Source organism: Pseudonaja textilis, chromosome 1, assembly GCF_049901715.1.
Source record: "Pseudonaja textilis isolate UNSWEBS1 chromosome 1, rPseTex1.2, whole genome shotgun sequence".
Lineage (NCBI taxonomy): Eukaryota > Metazoa > Chordata > Lepidosauria > Squamata > Elapidae > Pseudonaja > Pseudonaja textilis.
The window spans coordinates 227,787,374-227,806,286 of NC_141990.1; the positions used below are offsets into that span (position 1 = coordinate 227,787,374).

The following is an 18,913-nucleotide window of genomic DNA, read 5'->3' on the forward strand; positions in this document are numbered from 1 at the left end:
AGAACGATACTGGACTTAAAGTAACTCAACCGCTATCTGATATATCGCAAGTTCAAGATGCACACATTGCAATCTATCCTATTGGGAACTAGACAAGGGGACTGGCTGACATTCATAGACCTGACAGAGGCATACCTACACATCGCCATTCAGCCTTCCCATCACAAATTCCTTCGTTTTTGCTATAATAATCGTCACTTCCAATACGTGGCACTTCCATTTGGTCTAGCCTCCACCCCCAGAACCTTTACCAAGGTCCTAGCGACGCTAGCGGCTCACCTCAGAACCCTCCCTGTGCACCTTCAGTGTTACCTAGATGACATCCTCATTCTATCCCACTCTGAATATCAAGCACTGAGGGACACCCAGGTTACCCTAGCCGCCCTCCAGGAGCATGGTTTTCTTATCAATTGGAAAAAGAGTCAATTGTTCCCTTCCACTAGAATAACCCATCTGGGGACGGTGATTGACACCCTGAAAGGGAAGGTGTTTCTATCTTCAGATAGACTCCTCAGTATCCGGAAATCTGTTAGAACCATCAGGCGTCTGATGAGGGTTTCCTTACTGGTATTATCTCAATTACTGGGAAAAATGATTTCGTGTATTTCCATTATCCCCTGGGCCCGTCTACACACCAGATCCCTCCGGTGGTTCCTGCTTCCATACCAGAGATCCAGCAGAAGCAACTCAAAACTCAAGGTCAGGGTTCCGCCAAGGGTCCTCATGTCCCTCCTGTGGTGGAGCAAATCATCCATCAACAAGGGCTGCCTCCTCAAGGAGCCCCAAGGACTTACTGTTACCACAGACGCCAGTCTATTCGGATGGGGCGCTCATGTTCAGTCCCTCACATCACAGGGCAGATGGTCAGCGACAGAGCGATCATGCAACATAAATTGGCTGGAACTTCACACCGTGCACCTGGCCCTTCGCAGCTTCTTCCCTCAGGTACGCGGCCACCACATCCTCATCCTCACAATGTGATGGCCAAAGCCCACATCAACAAGCAGGGGGGCACACAATCATTACAATTGATGAAGGAGGCCGAGCGCCTCTGCCGCTGGGTGGAATCCAACCTCCTATCCATAAGGGCAGAACACATCTCAGGATTATCAAACATCCAAGCAGACTGGTTGAGCAGGGCTACCATAGACCAGTCGGAGTGGCGCCTCCATCCATCCCTATTCAAGGAGGCAGCATCCATTTTCAGGCAACCGGTAGTGGACCTGTTTGCCTCCCCCCTCAATGCCCAGCTCCCGAGGTTCTTTTCAAGGTTCCCATCCCAAGGGGCAGAGAATCACAATGCGTTACATTGCCCTTGGCCTACGGGGCTACTGTACGCATTCCCCCCCCAACGCTAGTGCCCAGGGTCATCCAGAAGTTGCTTCATGAGAAAGCGGAACTTCTTCTCGTAGCACCTTACTGGCCCAGACATCCTTGGTTTGTGGACCTCCGCAGCCTCTCAGTGGCTCCGCCCTGGAGGATCCCATCAGACAGGATCTCTCTGTCTCAGGGACCCCTCCTACACCTGGACCCCCAATGGCTCCAATTAACCGTCTGTAGGTTGAGCGGGACCGCCTGAAGAGGGAAAACCTATCTAGCAGGGTCATTGACACTATACTAGCAGCCAGACGGCTCTCGACTGTACAAATCTACAATGCCACTTGGTCCATCTTTTGTAAATGGTGTGACAGACTCCAAATTAACCCTGTTTACCCTTCAGTTGCCAAAATTTTAGTCTTCCTGCAGGAGGGACTCAGTAAGGGGCTGTCTCCTAATACATTAAAATGACAGGTAGCAGCCTTATCAACAGTTATCTCCTGTGAGGGAGTCGATTCCCTCTCTCATCACCCCCGTATTCGGGCGTTTCTTAGAGGAGCCACCAATTTACACCCTCCAACTCTACACCGGTACCCAACCTGGGACCTTAACAGAGTCTTTATCTCACTCAAAAAAAACCCTTTCGAGCCCTTAAGGGAGTCTTCTCTCCAGTTTCTAACTTATAAGGTAGTCTTCCTTGTAGCCATTACATCAGCCCGCAGAATTTCGGAGATCGCAGCCCTACCCATTAGAAAAGACCTCTGCGTATTTCACACTGATCGGGTGGTTCTCCGGCCTGATCCTACCTTTTTGCCCAAAGTCAATTCGGTTTTCCACAGAGCACAGGAACTTATCCTTCCAAATTTTTGTCCCAAGCCATCACAGGAAAGAGAAAAACAATGGCACACACTGGATGTGAGACACGCTATGCAAATTTACATCAAATGCACAGAGTCTTTCCGAAAATCAGAGGCCTTGTTTCTTTCATTTCAACCCAAGACGCAGGGGCACAAGGTATCTCCGTCCACCATAGGCCGTTGGATACGGGCGGCGATTGCTAGATCATACCAGTTGCAGGCCTTGCAGTTACCCAGAGGTATCACTGCTCATTCCACCAGAAGTGCGGCAACTTCGGCAGCTTGGGCCACTCAGGCACCAATAACCGAAATCTGCCGGGCAACGACGTTGACATCCTCGTCACCCTTTATCAGGCACTATAAGATTGATGTGTTTGCCTCAGCTGAGGCTTCCTTTGGTAGAAGGGTTCTACAGAAAGTTTTTAGAGACCCCGAGGTGGTTCCAGACCAGACAGAGCCCCTCCTGTAGGACAGGCCCAGCTTTGGTATGTCCCACTACTGGATGCTCTGAGCAGCTCTGAGGAGAAGGGGCGTTGGTACTTACCTGATAAGCCTGTTCTCTTTGAGCTGCGAAGAGCATCCAGCCCCACCCAAATTTCACCGTCTGGTGGGGTCTTGTTTCGGCCAATGAACCGTTAGTTAGGATGAGAGCACGATTTTTTTCCTTTCGTTTTCGCAAAACTGGGGAACGCTGTGGAGGAGTCACGTGGAGGAGGAGGAACGTTCCTCAATTCAAGCTCAGCCTATGAATGCAGAGACTGAAGCACCTCCCACTACTGGATGCTCTTCGCAGCTCGAAGAGAATGGCCATGATACTGGGCAGTATTCACAGTCTGGGCAATAAAGCAGTTTGGAATATAAGAACAAATGTAACATTTATCTAAAATATGTGGTATAATCATATGATTTGTATGAAGTATTATAAAGGAATTTTGCAAATTCAAGATAGCTTACATAGACAAATATATAACTTTAAGTAGTGAAGATAAGAATTTTCTATCTTCAAAAATGGATGTCTTTTCTTTGAGCATGCTGTAAACATATGATACATATATAATGGTACAGAAATAACTCAATATAAATTGATGGATTAAAATGGGGAAAGGAAGGATTAAATAGTTCTGTTTTGGACACATAATAAAAGCAGCATCTCAACAGAAACTAAGTAATTAGATACGATGGTCTACATAAACATATCTAGCACTCAAAATTAAAGTAGTCACTCCTGTTTTTGTTTTCTTTCCATTGCTTACTATCTGTTGTTTTTTTTTTTCTGGGAAGATATCTTCACTTTGGCCATTGGAACACCTTGACATTTCAACACAACATAGTTGTGACCAAGAAACTCTACCTAGCAAAAAAAACCCACATGTTTCAGGTTCTCTTCTATGCTCACTTGTTCTTTCTTGTCACTTTTTGGCTTTTCAGATTGCTAGAACTGGACTTCCTGTGATGTTGTGTGTCCTGATTCCTGGGTGTAAGACTGATGTGCATTTCTCATTTTTACACGATGCTGCCTGTTGTTGCTTGTACTTCTGTTCCATGATTTCTAGTCTTGTGCAAGGATTCATAGCTAGAGTTTGATGACTTACTGCTCTAAGGCCAATGGTGTAAGGCAGGGGTGTCAGATTCATGGCCTGTGGGCTGGATGCATCATGTGTTGGCCCTGCCCCCACTCGATTTAGCGAATGGGGGAAAAGTCCCAATATGTTACCTGATGCTGCTGTGAGACGTGAGTTTGACACTTCTGGTGTAAGGTATATATGAATTTATTCTCAATGCTATCTCTATATGTCTTTGCCTAAAAAGCAATGAGCAGGCTTCAACAACATGATGCTTTTTGCTAAGTACTCAGCATTCTGTTTGATGTGTCTGAGTTATTCCTGAGCTTGCAGTTTCAACACACACACAAACTCCCAACGTTGCCTCTTTCTTGTCTTCAGGAATTCTCACCCATTTCTTTATTGCTTCTCTAACAAGACAGTGCCTTCTATTGGTTAGGAGCATGATTAATATGTGCCTTATTATTTGGAATATATTTGTGTCTTATCCCAAGTCTGAAAGAATACAACATTATAATAGAAGAAAATATAAAATCGAGGCTTGGGGCTTATTGGAAGTGCTAGATGTCCAAGTTCCACCTTTGTTACATGCCTATTTTAAGCATTCTTCCTTGTTTTGCTGTTTGTCTACCCTTTTAATCAACTTTTAGTACAGAACAATTATTTTCAGATTGTGTTCTTCATCCATTATAACTTCCTTCTATGGTTTTGAATAATCACAGGGATGCTATGGTTACATTTTTTTTGACCAGGGCCTATATTCAAAATGCATCTTAGTTTATTAAAAAAAAAAGCCAACCAGTGTATCGCTTAATTTCTCTTATACGTTTCTTACCCAAAGATCCTGTATCAATATGTATAAACTTTATCCAAAAAAAGAGGTAATCAAATTGGACAAAAAAGTCATAGGACCCTTATCCCTGTTAAACAAACTGTTGTTTGTTTAACAAGAACTGGTAACTTTATAAGACAAATCTTAAATTCTTCTGGAATTTGAAATAATTGTGCATTATCATTGCTAAGAACAAAAATTAAATCTGAAGCTAATTTTAATAGCAGTTCAGCTCAAAATTTAAGGCAACTAAATTTAGAAATCAATCGGACTCAGAGACTGGCATATTTATTTTGAAGGTTTTTGCTGTGGGTCGGATAGCAATGTCTTCAAGCAAATTTTAATTAGAAAAATGATACAGAGAAAAAAGATAATTACTAAGTCATACTATTATGTTCCTGCCAATTCTGTGGGCATGGCTAAGTGGGCTGGCCAGGTGGTCATGTGACTGGGTGGGTGTGGCTTTGTGATCATGTGACTGGGGGGGGTCAAAAGTCCTTTTTTCTTTCGCAATACCTTCCCTGTGCCCCATATTTGGCCTGGTGGGCCTCAGAAGCTTCCTGGGAGTAAATAAGGGGCACAGGGGGCATGCAGCACCCCTTGTGCCCCATTTTTTGGCTACTGGGCCTCAGGGAAGCCTCCTGGGTGCTGAAAAAAGAAGTATTTTGAAGCCTTCCAAGGTAAGTACAACAGCAAGGGAGGGATCAGCTGTGCCGTGTGATTTAGATTAGCTAGAAAGCAAGAACTCTGACTATTTCCTGCTTTCTAGCTAATCTAAATTGCGCAGCACAGCTGATTGTCACCTAGCTGATCATCGGAAATACCAGTTCAGCTGAACCGGTAGCCTTTTTTACTACCGGTTTAGCTGAACCAGGCTAAACCAGCAGCATTTCACCTCTGTTCCTGCCCAGAATCTGCCTGGCATGCTGCTATTAAAGCAACAAACATTACATTTCAGGCACTCTGGGATTTTGACATGACAAATAAAATTATCAGAATGCTTATCTTGTGGTGAAATAAGAGAAGGGCCGCTGATATCTATTATTCCCAAGTATCTCTTGGTATGGGGAGCCGTGAAGTTGTACAATCAGAGTGCAAATGCCGAACATTATCAATAAAGGAAAATAAGTTCCTGAAAATATTCTTATTTTCAGAGTCTCAGCAATAGGGAACATTGTATCAGAAATTAACCTCTCTGAAATTGGATTGGGTAGCTGAAATACTGATAAACAAGGCCATTAAAAATATTTATACTGTGTCTCCTATTTCCACTTGCTTTTTGCCTGAGCTAGAATAATGCTTCAGTTGAGTTTGTTTTCTTATTTATTTATTCAATTTGTATAGTTCCCTTCCCCCTTCACATATATGATTCTGGACGATTCACACACACACAAAAACCCAAGCACCCAAAATATATAATCAGACAATAACAACATAAAACCAGGAAAACCATAGTCTACAAGAGATTGCATCCATTTTACGGTGTAGTTATTTTACAGGCTCTACAGTATGCTGCCACCAGATCTCCAGGCACAATAACAAAGCCATATCTTCAGGGCCCTACAAAAGGCCAAGAGGATTGGGGCAAATATAACCTCGGGGGATTATGATCCAAAGAGTGAGTGCAGTGGGGAAAAAAAGTGTTTGTCAGATGACAGTCATTAGTAGACAGGATGTGTAACATGTCCCTTCTGCCAGACATGAAGGGACAGGTAGATATAACTAAAAGATGCCATCACTCAAATAAGCAGGCCCCATGTTATGTACAAAATAGTGTTCCATGCACTTGCCGTATAGTCATGCTGGCCACATGACAAAGGAAATATCTTTGGTCAGTGCTGGCTCCCTTGACTAAGAAACGGAGATGAGCACTGTCCCCTGGAATTGTGCACGACTGCACAGGGGAAACCTTTACCTTTATAAGTCATTACCAGAACTTTGGGATCTAGTGCTGGCAACCAGTGCAGCTTACAGAGCGATCACTGATCTAGGAGAGCATATAACTGCCCTTATCACATCACCAGTTATAGATTTTGGATACTCTTCATGGGCAGCCTCATGTAAAGTGCATTACTGTGCATTAGTCAAGAGTTTAAGCCATACTATATGTCAGTACCCAGAATGAAAACTCTTCTTATGAAGAAAATCATCAAAAATTCCAATTGGATTCTTGAAGCATTTGTGGAACTAAGGAGCCAACATTACATACCGCTGAGAGTGGTATTTTAATTTAGGCCAAAAATTTCAACACATAAATGGGATAGAAACTGAGGAAAATACAATACTCGAATACACCTCTTAAGTAATGTTTTGAACAAAAGTTTGAAATGCATGGTATTTACTGTGGCTGACATTCAATAGCCAAGCAGCTATTAGGTATCTTACAGATGCTTAATTAAAGACTATTTCATAGGTCAGGAAATACTTGAATAGAAAGCTTTGTAATGGAACATTTTACTGATAAAATTAACAATTCCTTCAGTGTGGTGCAGAAAGAGAACTGAAATCCTGAAGATTAATCCATGCACTCTGGGAGGGAGTGCCCTTCCTTTCACAGAGGGGAGCTAAAATCTTTGGGCAGGCAGCTCTTTCAGCCAACCCGAACAGAGAGAATCTAAATCCAAGCAGAGAACAGAGAGTCAGCACGGTAAGGTAAGTAGTGTGGGTGGCCTCAGGCAGGTTGGGGTGACCCTGGAAAGCCTGCTGCAGGCTGAACACAAGGTTTGAAAATCCTCCTTGGATTTCAGCAGGGAGGATTTTCAGTTCTTGAGCAGAACCTCCCAGGATCTCCTCAACTCTCCTGAGGTATCATGCATTTCTTACCTGGGACTCTGTCTACTTAATGATCTGCAAGATTGCTTAATGACCACAATAGGAGTGCCAATTTTTGTTTCTCTTAATAACCCCCTTGGTCAATGACCAAGAGGGTAGTTGGGACACTAAAATTTAGAAAACTCGTTTTCTAAAAGAATTACTATTCTCATGCTGATTCTGAAGTCTTTTCATGTTTTTTGCCTTTCAGTGTTAGAGCAGATTATGCCTTACAGAAGCACTATTCAGTTTCTTAAAAATTGTCTTGCTCAAAATCTTCAAGCAGTAAGCAATTGGGAAAGATCTTAAAATAATAAATTATAAGGTCACAGATGAACTAACCAAACCCTTCACTAAAGCTTGATAATTTTGACTTAACTTTCCTAATATATTTAAGATATATTGTATTTGTGGCTTACCTTTCCACCCAGAAGTCTTGATCTAAACCAGGTGTCAAACCTGCAGCATCATGGCAGCATCACATGACATATCACGTCTTTTTTCCCCTTCGCTAAACTGGGCATGGGCTTGGCCAGCATATGACGCATCCAGCCTACAGGCTGCAATTTTGACAGCCCTGATCTAAACATGCTAAGATTGTAAGGTAGTATATATGTTACTGTTAATGTGTGAAATCAGGCATTTTATGGAATGCCTATGACATCTATAGAATACCAAAAATGGGTTGTCAACATATGAAACACATTATTTCACACATTTATTCTGTGCCATGCCAAAAGATAAAGTGTCAAAGTATAAAATCCTGCCACTAAAATGCCTTTTTAGCTTTTCTTGTTGCAAGAGGTAAATCAATACTGGTCTTTTTCTTTTGTTTTTTTTTTTCAGTAGAAAATCCTGTACTTTAAAACTCATCATTACTATCACTTTGCAAACACAGTGGAGAATAGTGATGGAATTTTATTCCCAGATTCAAGAGTGAAAGGAGATCACTTTTTAAAGGTTGTATTGTATTTATTGCTTAAGTGATTCCAATACTAGTTTTCTATTTCATGAAATCTTAAGAACCTTCTGTATACAATATATTTGTGATGAACTTCCAGGAAAGTAATGGGAGACTCATGACTGGTAGAACAAAGAATTGGCAAACAGATCGGTGTCTCAAAATTCCACAAGTACTGGATTTTAATTATAAAATCCTTCTTGTGGATTGCTTAAAACCATTTATTATTCTTTTTTTCTTAATTCCTTTTTTGAAGTGTATGAAATGTTTTTAAGGCTGTTAAAAGCAGCTGTCCATCAACTTATGAATTATTGATAACTTCATTCCATTAGCTTTTCTATTTTCCCTCAGCAGAGCTTCTATTTTAGCCAGTTAGTGTGACTCTCTTCTCAATCAAAGCAGCACTTTGAATATTGATGTAGCCTTTTCATCACAACATAGCCACAACTGGAAGAAAAACACAACTGGGGAAAGGAATGCACTAAATGCAATGTCTGCTTTCATATCTGTGTAAAAGTTGGAGGCTTTTAAATTGTTAAGAAACAAATTCAATAATTTGTGCAGTATTGTTGTTGAAAATCAAAGTATCTAATCTACCTTACAGTGTCATTGCTGCTTTTGGATATTTTCATATGTAAATATTCCTTATTGTGATGTCAATGATATGGTCATGGTATGGTACACCATGGTACACAGCCTCTTTCAGAACCTCTCTGGTTTACAGAAATATCAGGCTGGTATCATGGTTTGGTACAGCACTTGCTGAATCGCTTCAGTTTATTTTTGACAGCCACAGTGATAGCACATTCATCTTTGAAATTTTTGCAGCATTAAAATTATTTATTTTAATTACTCTATTTTTACTGTTGTTCATCCTTGCTTCTGCCTACTGTGGTTCTGCAAAGCATTTATCTTCAATTTCTGATAATTCCATGGTGTTTTGCTCTTCTAGGAAAGCTCACCAGAGTTTTGAAAGCCTCATCAACAGATTTATCTTTTTTGGAAGAGCCTGAAATATAATGAAGTGAATCATTTTATATACTGGTCTCTAACTGCATATTTGTGTTGGATTCTATCTCTTAATCATATTTTGGATATTCTCAGGACAAGCAGCAGTTGGAAGCATTGGGTTTGTTGCTGGTGTTGTTCCAGGTTACTCTGAGCATTCCTTTGTGAAAGATATTCCACTTGGGCTTGGCATGGCATGGCCCCCCACTCAAGAGACATTGTTTTCTCTCTGCTTGCCCCTGCTGCGTCTGCTCATCCTATGTTTGTCTTTTAAAAGTTAGCAATGAAAAGTACTCTTCCAGGAGGAAACAGTCCTGGCTTCTTTTTCAAGTTCTTTACCCTGCCTTAGAAGGATATTGGACTTTTATCACATTAACTACTTTTTGAGATGCTCTTGCTTTATGATGGTATCAGTTGCTTCCAACCTACTTCTATTACAGAATGGAATATAGCTTGCATTTCTAAAGTGCATGGTGATTATTTTCTTATTTACATAAAGATCCTACTATCATGATTGTGTGTTAGAACTGTTACTCAAGATAGAAACCCAATTTCCAGCTTAAATTCTGGAAGATAGGAAATGAGAAGAATATGATATAAGAGATGTGGATAAAAGGACATGCCTCAGAGAAGATCAGGGAATTCTCCAACTCTCAAAGTAACAGATTTAAGAATAAATACTTATTGCCATTTATTAGCATTAACAGATTCTTTGTGTAATAAAAGGTACTTTGTCATCTTTTGTGAAAGCTAGGAAAATATTCTGAAAAAGTTTAACCAAGGTTACAGACCTAAGGATTTATTTTTTTGTTTCTTCATTAAATAATCAAATTGTTATATAAAAATGTTTATTTTTATATAATAATTTGATCATTTAATGAAGAAACAAAAAATTCCTCATCAATATATTTTTTTTGGTGATTAACAGATCTCTTATTTTTTACCTCACATTATTGTGAGTATGCTTTAACTCAAGGAATAAAATATCAAAAGGAAGGACAATCATAACAGGCTGATTTTTTTTTCCTTTATTTTTTTAATCAAATCTCTCTGCTACCAATTTCACATTTAACCATTTTGATAAAGAAACAGATCCTCCAACCAGGCAAGACAGAGTTGTGGGATAAATCCTGGCTGCCAATACCAAGACAGGAAGAAAAGTGATGAAATCCCTGATGGTTTTTGCCCAGATTTCATTAAGACAAAAGGGGGACAAAGAGAAACATGTAAAATGGAGATCTCATCTCCAGAAAAAGGGACATTGACTATTGGATTGTAGTTGGAATTGCCCCAACAGGATTTGATGAAAGATAAGATGTAGTTTCCAGTCATGCTCCACTGTTCTTGGTGCAGTACAGTTAGTGAGTAAAGATGTCAGTTCCAGACATATAGCTTGCTAAGTGTCTATACTCCTCTTTCTATACACTTATGCTTATGTACACAAATACTGTTTCCAGTTTATTTTAAAAAGGGAGAGCAGTTTCATTTTATTATATGGAACAAATAAATGTGTCACCTTATTGGCTGTTAGAAGCAAATGTTGGTTATTAAGATCTTGTTTTTAAGACTTAAGATCTGAAACTCTCCTGAAAAAGGAGAGAAAGTGAAGCATTAAGTGGATTAATTGGCAATCCTTGATGTATAGCTTTTGCTATAAGAGGTGAAGATATTTTTAAAAAGTCTTCTATTAACTGCACCAGAAATTTGATTGCCCTGAATTAGAGAATCTGGGAATTGCAGACTATTTTTAAAAATGAGGTTATCCAATTAAATACTTACACTACAAATGTCTTCAAAAAAATTTTCTCATAACCTTCCTTATGGAGCGAACATAAGGGTTGATTTGAAAAACACATTCTGTATGATAGAAAGACAAGTCACAGTTACACCGAGGTCCCTGTTGTATGGCTGAGGAAGAAAGTAAGAGCATAAAGATTATGTGCTTGGTGTACATTTGTGCAGATTGTACTGTGTGTGGGTGTTGAGTAGGAGGAGTATATGCTGGGTATGTGAAAGCGTAGTCATTAGACAGTCTGTGCAAAGAGAGAAGCCATTTAGCTCTGAGTTGCTGAAGGAATACATGTACAATTTAAATGACACAGAATTACAGACATATTAATATTTTCTCTGGTCTTAGAACAAAAATAAATAATGTTGCATTTTCTTTTTTCTTTTTTTAATAAAGTTTTATTTGGGTTTTCACATACAAAATACAAGTAAAACATCTTTTTTGAAAATAGCATGGTCCTGGGTTGAATTTCTTTATACGGACACAAAACTCAATTTCATGCTCTTTTTTATATTCTATTCCATATCGTATACTATTTTACATTTTCTATATAGTTTTTCTCCTCTTTTAATTTTCTCAATTTTATTTTGATTATCTCATCTCAATTCAAATCATTATATTTATACTTTTGTCTGTTCTGTTTCAATTTCATATTATCTTTTCTCATTAAACAAATTTTCTCCTGTAGTTACTAATTGGAGTATGACACCTTTATATCTTTTAATTACATCCATTCAACTCTTATTTAAACTTCAATATATATCTTAAGTTTATGACCTTAAATATAATACATAATACATAACTTCCAATCGAATTCTGCTTGGTACATTCTTATAATACACACTATATTCTTTAAAAAAAAAAAAGAAAGATTGTAAATATATGTAATTATAAACCCTCATTCCATTCCAGTTCAGTTCTATCATTAATAATAATTAAAATCTTAACATCTTTAACACTTCTTTTCAATTAAATATCATACTTCCTTAAAAACACATATAATCTCCATAATTAATTTTTCCCTTATTTCTTTTCACATATGTTTTATAAATCATTAGATATACCTTTTGTTACATTTATTTATTGACAAGCATTCCACTGAATTACAACAGCTATTTTATCAGACATTTTAATCATTGTTTCACATTTTCTAAAATTATTTCTGCTTCTAATATAACCATACTATCTTATGTACCTTTGCAGAATCCCTTTTTCCATTTTCACCCATTATCTCTGTTTCTCTATATTTTGCTTCTGTCCTTTATAACTTCTTTTCCTTTCTTTCTTCCCTCTCATCTTCTCCCTCCCCTTTTTACCCCCTTGTCTCTCTAGTTCTAATTCTCTCTTCTGCATTTCCCTCTTCTGTTGCTTTCTTATTTTATACTTAGTTTTCACTCTATTCTTTTTTTTGGAGTTGTTTTTCCCAATCTTAAACTTTCCATTCTCTTTGCCCCCTTTCCTTTTTTTCCCCCATCTAAGATTACTTGTTCATTAAAGGTGGCTTCTTTGTTGCAATCTTCTTGTTCTGCAAGCATTTCTTGTTGTTTCTCATAATTCCAAATCTCCATTTCTAAAAACTGAAATACAAAGCCAAAAGAACCTCTCCCTTCTTGTGCATCTTCTTTGTACTTTTTAAGTTCCATTTTCAGTTCTTCTAAAAGTGGAGCCATTTTAAACAGCCACCCGATTGATTTTAGTCATTCAAAACAATAACCAAGAATCCAGAAATCATCAGGTAATCCAGATAGTCCCAAGTTATATCTTCTTATTTCTTCTTCGACTTTCCCTTCCTGGGGTTTTTGTTGCAATATTTCAGTTAGAATGTATCTTTTGGAAGTCTTGTTGAGATTTTGCTGTAAGTTATTTTTTAATTCCAGGCAGTCTCCTCCCTTCCAGATCCTACCCTTTTATTCTTTTTCTCTCCTTTCCTGTTTTCAAAAGCTTTTAATTATACAGAAATCTTTATTATTCCTTTGACTTTTTATTTTCAGCATTAAATGCCTATTGGTGTCAAAGTGGATTTTTTTCCAATTTCTTGCTTAAGTCTCTTAGCTGTCAGTATAGGAAAAGGAGAAAACCAAATCTTTTCCCTTTTCTCTCTCCTTCGCAGCTTAAAAATCTTCTTAGGGAACAATGTTATTGTTTTTTAACAGTTTCAGTTCCAGGGTACCTTATTTGTTGCTTTTGCTGTTTGACCCGGTCAACCAAAACTTTCTCTTCTTATCTTCCTCCTGCACATTCTTTTCCGATCAAATTCTTCTTTGTGGTGGCCATTTCTGACCACCACTTCAACCACCTTCGGGAAAGGGAGTAAGGGCCAGCTGGGGAGGAGAGATGCGGCTCTCCTCAGCCCTGCTGGCAGCCTCCCCCCTCTTCACCACTTCTACGGGGTGGTTTAGCCCCAAAACCAGCTGGCTCGGGGCGTTCCAGCGGCGCGCACGGATCGAAGCCTCACAGAGACGAGGTTTTGGTCTGTCGCTGAAGAAGCTCAAACCGGAGGTCCCAATAATGTTGCATTTTCTATCATCAGGTTTTCTGTTTGTCTTGCAAGTCCTAGCTTGCAGGTCAGAATTGATTAGGAAGTACATGGCAGATTGCAAAAAGCTGACTATAATAAGGACAGAAATATATTTTGCTGTTATGTGTTCTGATTTTGATTATATAACTAGAAATAGTCAATATTTAATCCAAATTTTAATTTACATTTAAATTCAGTCATTAAAGTGGGAAAGTTTATATATTTTATATTAGTTAAATGGTTTAAGTGTAACTCCCTAAGCATAGTACCCTCCCACGTATTAATATAACTGATCACTGGCATCTGATTCAGGATATCTATTTGGTTTTCAATGATCAAAAATATTGGAATTTAATGAAATAATATTTTGGATACAGGTAATCCTTGACTTACAACAGTTTCTTTAGTGACTGCTCAAAGTTACAACAGCACTGAAAAAAGTGACATGACCATTTTTCACACTTATGACCATTGCAGTATCCCCATGGTCACATGATCAAAATTCAGACACTTGGTAACTGGTTCATATTGATGATGCTGTGTCCCAGGGTCATGGGATCGCCTTTTGCAATCTTCTGAACCGCAAAGTTAATGGAGAAGTCAGATTCAGTTAACAACTTTGTCACTAATTTAACAACTATAGTGATTCACTTAACAACTGTGGCAAGAAAGGTTGTAAAATGGGACAAAATTCACTTAACAACTGTCTCAGCAACAAATTTTGGACTCAATTGTGGTCATAAGTCGAGGACTACCTATATTTTGGTATTATGTTTAAAGAGTTCTACTATATTCAAACCTTAAGCTTGTAAAATTCACTAGAATCACTTGTTGAAATGTGATTGAATATTAGTTGAAATGTATTCGATTATTACTAGCTTGGGTTGGTAGTTGGGCTGTTGGTTTGAGTTCCGAGCCTAGCAATTTGGTTGCAAGCATTTCATTACCATTCGAGGAGAAATTGTCAGTGCTCTTTGAATTGTGCTCATCTTCAGAACACTGGCCTTTAAATAGTTTTTTAGGTGATGCAAATTAGCATTAGTGTTGTTGTTTGGATACTTCTGAGTCATGGTCTGGTTTCGGACTGTTTGATTGACTGTTGTTACTTAGACATGGTCGATTTCTAGTGAGTTGATTGGTTATAGGATGCCTGTTTTAAATGCTATCTTTGGGATTGTGGTTGATGGGCCTTGTATAATTCAATAATTGTATAATTCACTTGTATAATTCAAACAGCTTAAGTTTTACTGCTTCTGCCTTTTCTTGTAAAATACTGGAGACCAAGATACTTAAAGGGGTGTGTTTTTCTATTCCTCCAGTGGCAATCCTATCCAACCGGACAGGGTGATTTTTGTTTCCTACCAGCTATCCTAAATTCAGTAGATTACCCTAGAGGAAAAGTAGAATCAGAATGTGGAACATTATTCTTCTTTACTGATCTTCCTTAGAATGTTGAAGATAGTTTTGTTTCCACAAATAAGATAATGGAACTGATATGTGATGGGCTGGATCCTCTTGGCAAGATGACTGCTGTATTTTCAGAGAGACCTTTTGAACAATGGATGCTGAAGAAACACCTGTACCAGAGATTTATACTTCTAGTGAATGAGATGTAATTGTTGGGAAAGTCCCTAATTAATGGCATTGTTATTAAGAGTATTCTAAGGAATGGTTTTATTATTAAGTGTCAGATGAGGATATTTAATCCTGAATAGATCAGAGATAATGATGGAGTGATTTGTGGTAGACTTTCTATGAGTTAATTATAACAGATTGTTAAAAGAGAACTCTGAAGAGAGAGCTTTGTTGTTGATTAGTGTGTGTGTGTGTGTGTGTGTGTGCGCGCACGCACACACACACACACACACACACACAATCTTACATCTATTTGCAAGGGGAGAAAACTATTGTTGTAAAATATCTGCCTTTTTCCAAGGTCTGGATAAATCCAAAGGCCTAGAAAAATAATTTGGAAATTCAGTAGCATGGAAATCATCGGTAAACTGTAAAAAGTCAGAGAGCATTTTTTCAGCACCAAGGATAGTTCTACGTGAACACAGGTATTGCCATAGAAAATGTCAAATGTTAACATTAAAGGAATATGAGTGGCTTTAGCAGTAAGATGGAAGTCATTTGAAACAGAATTCAGCTTGTACTCAGTTTGGCTTCAGTTCCCTAGAAACAAATTTGTAGGGCAATAATAGCCGTAAATTACTTTTTATGTAGAAATTAGTTAATGCTGTAAGAGAGATGCAAAATGTGCAGCCAACGTGAACTGTTTTCATAGTCTGAGTTTACTATCTTATCTCCAATATGTGATATGAAGGCAGAATGTTTCCAATATATTTCATGATTGGGAAGCTTAAACTAAAGATTGCTGTGATAGTTTAAATCTTCAGGATGGATATGTTTTGGAAGCAATAACAAGCTAAAAGAACAGAAGACTGAAATTAGGAGACAAACTAAGGTGATCAATTAGCAGAGTGGTAAATGAAAAGTAATATTCTACAGAGAGAAACTTTCTGGTTTGTAGAATGGTGGAACTTCTTAATATAGGCAATATTATGTACTTATTTGGAAGGTAACATAAGGAAAAGTATAGATTCAGATTTTACTTTAACTCATCATTTAGGGAATAGATGCTCAACCGAAAAGCATGTGGTTCACATGCAGAAGATCCAAGAATCTAATGTTTTCTGTTAAAGGCTGTGGTAGTAGGTAATAAGATGGACTTATACCCTAGCAAGCTTTTACCAAAGGAGAAGTGTTATGATATTGTCTGACCTGATATAAGATAACTTTGTACACCTTCTGTAAAGAGTTCTCACAAAAGAATGAGCTGCTGTATTCCAGCCTCAAGTACATGCTATATATAATAGTTGTGGAACTGAGCAGGAAAAGTTAATTGAAGTTGCTGTTTATGTTTATGTGAAGTTTATGTTAAATCGGATGTTAGAATACAGTATTGCAGGCAAACCCTGTTGATTCCCGATTGCCGGCTGTTTGAATCTCACCAGGCTCAAGATTGACTCAGCCTCCCTCCTTTCCAAGGTCAGTAAAATGAGGATCCAGATTGTTGGGGGCAATAGGCTGACTCTGTAAACCACTTAAAGTGGGCTGTAAAGCACTATGAAGAGATATATAAGTCTAAATGCTATTGCTATTGCTATCAGAGTCACTTTAATTCATGTACTGACTATTATTTAACAACAGGTTGAATGGGATTGGTTATTTCTGAACATTTTCACATCCCTACTTTTAACACTTATGCAGCCCTTTTATTCTCATTTTTAAAATTCTTTTCACCCCTAAAAGATTCCAGTTTCTTTTTCAACTGAATTGTACAGCTTATATGTTATGTTAAAGGAAATGTTTGTCTTAGTCTGGTGTGTGTGTGTGTGTGTGTGTGTGTGTGTGTGTGTATCAGAAACCTTTAATAGGTTTTTTATATCCCACTTTATAATGGCTCAACCACCTGATCTTATCAATTAACTACATTTTCCTACATATCAATAGGTAGCTGCGCAAATGAACTTCATGTAGCAAGTGTAACAATTTCCATCTCAGTGCCTAATCTCCAAATAAATTGGGGTTTGTGAGTCATTATTTTGACAAAAGAGATGGCCTAGTAGGCAGACTCTTTCTGACATATTTATGCTCTAAGTTGAAGAATTATGCTATCATTGCGGAATCCTAGCTTTGAGGATCTATGCTGCAAGTTGCAACAAACCATGAAATTTGCTGCCTCTGCATGTGAGAGAGTGAAAATGGTGTTACTGTCTGCTCTTTTGAAAAGTAGCTGAAGTTGTACAGACAAGCTTCCCCCATTCCCACTTCCCTTAGGCATTCATCCATTCCCTCAGAATTATACTGATAGGCATTCAAGCCAATAACCCAGCTGCCCTGCTATTTGAGCCACACGCTAGTGTTTTTAAGGATGTACTGGTGTCCAGACGTAGCCTTATCTGCCCAGTCATTTAAGCTTAAAAAAGCAAATTGTAAGACAGAATGGGAAGAGGGATATGTGTAGCAGGAAAGCAAGTGGACATGATGTCTGAAAATTGGCAGCTATTACAAGCAGGCAAGACTACTTTATTCAGCTGCCAATTTAAGCTATGGTGAGCAGATGTTTAAATTAATCCAGATTTGCTTCTTTTTAAAGTATTTTTAAAATTAAATTTATAAATATTTATATTTATAAATAACACAAAGTGATAAACATATCTAATACTTCTTCCAGCTCCTATTTCCTTCAAAACTAAGAAGTGAAGAAAATACTTCTTTTTTTATATAATTTTTTTTTATTTTTTAATAACAAGATAAACATAAGCATACATAACAAGATAAACATAAACATACCACAAAAAAACATAAAAATATCCTTCTTCATGAATTTACATACAGTGCATCGATTGGTTTACCACTTTTTTTTGTGCATCCATTTCCTAGTCACTAGTATAATTATATTACATAATAGCTCATATTATCAATCAATAATTGTATAACCTAATATCATCACTAAAAAAAAAACATTTATAATTTTGTTAATTTATATTTTAACGAGATAACTATAGTTTACTTAATTTATTTTGCAATAAATCATAAGATCATACCAAATCTACCTTAATAAGAAAATACTTCTTAATGAAGAATTCCGCTCCCCACCCTTTCCCTGGCACTTCTCTGTTTGGCCATAATAAAACAGTCACAGGCCATGTAACATGATTCCTTGAGAGAGCAGTACACTGAATTGATTAGTTAATACTCAAGAATTTTCATACTTCTGACTAATGTGCTGTATTACACTAAGGAAAACTTAGTGTAAAAACAGGAAACATAAGACTTGCAGTTTTGTTAGCCCCACTAGATAGGTAGAAAGATAGGTAAAAATCAACTCCACAGGAAAATTAAAGTTAATTAAAGTTACTTTAATTGAAATTAGCTGCTTTCTAATGTTATCTAGAGCAGGCCACAACCCATTATTGGTGGGCCATCATGTGCCCATGTACACAGTTCAACTCACACAAGCTGCGGGCTGGCATCGGCCTACCCCCCCCCCCAAACGGGCTGCCAAGCCATAAAGGTTGGGGATATCTGATCTAGAGGTTCTAAACTTTTCAAAAATTCAGCCTCTTGTATAACAGCTTTTGCAAAGTCATCTTCCTTATTCTCTATATTCTTGTTATTCAGTTCTATATGGAATTATTCTGTCTAGGAGATCTCCCTCCCTTCCTCCCCCCCCCCCTCTTAAAAGGGGC

General features: G+C 38.0%; 1 protein-coding gene across 7 annotated transcripts in view; it reads left to right on the plus strand.

The window, feature by feature from the left end:
• The window catches only part of DAGLA (diacylglycerol lipase alpha), a 104,951-nt gene that overhangs the window by 22,484 nt on the left and 63,554 nt on the right, over positions 1-18,913 (plus strand). The window contains exon 1 of one of the 7 annotated variants that reach the window (XM_087920844.1): positions 7,051-7,220. The exons of the other annotated variants lie outside the window; for them this stretch is intronic. The gene's annotated coding sequence lies outside the window, so the exon portion shown is untranslated. Of the gene's footprint in view, positions 1-7,050; positions 7,221-18,913 lie in introns of those variants that run through there. 7 annotated transcript variants of the gene reach the window in all.